Raw genomic sequence first — 2593 nt, forward strand, 5'->3', positions numbered from 1 at the left:
GGACCTCTTTGCTAACGAGAAAAGTTGACTTGATGATTAATATATAAAACTTTGCAAAAAGCAATTGCAATATTTTGACCTGAATGCAAAAAACAATGATACTACTAAAATTGCGATTCCTTTTAGTGGTATCAAGAAGCAAACCAAGTAGGCTTTAAGGTATATACATGTAATACATTTGGAATTAAGATTTATACCAAAATTTGTTTTTGCGTAGTCTTCATTATAATTAAGAAAATTAACTATTCAAAACTCTGCAATTTAGCCTTATGAAACCAATATATCGATACTTGGAAAATCAATTAAGTCTACTTTTATCTAAAAGGCAAACATTTGACCATGAAAGTGCTTTGGCATGAAATGGCCAACTTCACAGCTAAATCACCTTGCTGGTAAACATTGCCATAATCTTCAAATCGAGAATCAATTTGCTAATTTTAATTTGTCTGGAAAGTTAAATCAAATCTTCATCGCCTACCATTCAGGCCCCGAATTATGTACTAGCTTCATAGTTGCGATAGAGCAATTTACCGTATATCTCTGAAAGAGGTAGCTATGTTGTTTCCCAGGCGTGTAAACGCTCTACAAGTGAGGATGCAGATAAATTAGAGTTGCGTAATGTCATCCGAGAGTACCTACTTTGCAAAAGGTCTAAGAGAATAGGTCAAAACTGTATGCCTGCTTTCTAGACGTCCATCAGGCATTTGACAGAGTCCCACAAAATCTGTCGAAGATATAAATTGCCAGCCATACAAAATTATGTCCAACAATTATATCATTATTTCTTTCTCTGTTCTGGGGGCTTTGTCTCACTCTGTCGCTCTGTATCTGTACTAGTCGAGGTTGGATTTGGCGCCCTGATTTGGCTTTGCATTTGCACTATGTAAAGCGCCTTTGAACGTGCTTATCATGAAAAGGGTGCTATGTAAATCTAGTATAATTGTCCATTAAAATGAAATGCGTGGGAATTTCAGCGTTGTTTTATCACAGTTTATTTAGTACTTAATCATCCATTGTAGGACTGTATTAACGTTAACACTTTGACACGGAACGCGCGTATGTAAAAAGGTGTGTTAACAACATTTTCCTGAGCATACAGTTTTGACCTATTCTCTTAGACCATTTGCAAAGCAGGTACTCTCGGATGACATTACGCAACTCTAATTTATCTGCATCCTCACTTGTAGAGCGTTTACACGCCTGGAAAAAAACATAGCTACCTCTTTCAGAGATATACGGTAAATTGCTCCACGCATTTCATTTTAATGCAAAATGTTGTTAACACACCTTTTTACATACGCGCGTTCCGTGTCAAAGTGTTAACGTTAATACAGTCAAGTACTAAATAAACTGTGATAAAACAACGCTGAAATTCCCACGCATTTCATTTTAATGGACGGATACGTCAGTGGTTTGCACACTGGCCTTCCAATCCTGAGGTCGGGGGTTCGATCCCCGGCAGCTACTCGGGAATTTTCAGAAACGCTTTTCAGTGTTTCCCACCCAACTAGAGGTGTACTGGTCAGGAACCCAGGCAATCCTTGCGTGTATCAGTGCCATACACTGGGCACTTTAAAGAACCAGGCTGTCTATTCGCAACGAGCTAGGCTAAGTTAGCCGGACAAGCCTGTATCTGATTTCTGATCTCTCTGTCGTGGGGCTTTGTCTCACTCTGTCCCTCTGGTCAGATCGCTCTGTGCCTGTACTAGTAGAGGATGAATTATGCGCCCTGTGTGGCTGCATTTGAACTATGTAAAGCGCCTTTGAACGTGAAATTGATCATGAAAAGAGTGCTATATAAATCTGGTATAATAATAATAATAATATAAATCTGGTATAATAAATAAATAACAGTTTATAATACATATAACTTAGGATCATTTTTCTCCTCCAAGTACGTATTGCTCGTTTTTTAAAAGTGTTTTTACCATTTTACTATACGCTATTTGTAGTAAAGTTGCTTGTACCCGATTATAACAGATGGCCGGAGCGCCAAGGCAAAACTAGCTAATTTGTGGCGTCGCGGGACGAAAACATGCCAGTAAGCCGGGTCCCAGGATGCAAAGTCGAGAGTTAAGAGATACAATGTATAAAGGAGTGGACGCGGAGTTGAAAAAGCACCAATTATTTTTTCGAATTTTCGTTCCTTGGTTCCGACATCTCGATTTTTCGCCTTGCGCCGCCGCTTATAGCGGATTTATCGTCCCGCAGTCCTGCTGCTTAGCGGGTTCTAGAGTTTGAACAGGGCGGGGTCGCGGGTCACAAATAAGCGACCAGATCAATTATCATGTAACCTTATTGTCACATACTTCACATTGATAAAAGAAACAAAGGCAAATGAACATCAAGTGAAACGGCGGCAACATTCAATGTTTCATCTATCTTTGGTAAATTCCATTTGTATTGTATTGTTAAACTTGATAAAAGTGCCGGCTATCGTATTTTCAAAAATATAAAACTTACAAATATATTTTTCCAAAATCCCATCATCAAAATCATAAAGTCTGCGCATTCAATTTTGCGACAAACAACAAACTGCTTTTCACCTGTAGAGACACGCATTATCATTTACAACAAGGTCAAGAACTTTATC

Source organism: Mercenaria mercenaria, chromosome 19 (assembly GCF_021730395.1).
Source record: "Mercenaria mercenaria strain notata chromosome 19, MADL_Memer_1, whole genome shotgun sequence".
NCBI classification, from domain to species: domain Eukaryota; kingdom Metazoa; phylum Mollusca; class Bivalvia; order Venerida; family Veneridae; genus Mercenaria; species Mercenaria mercenaria.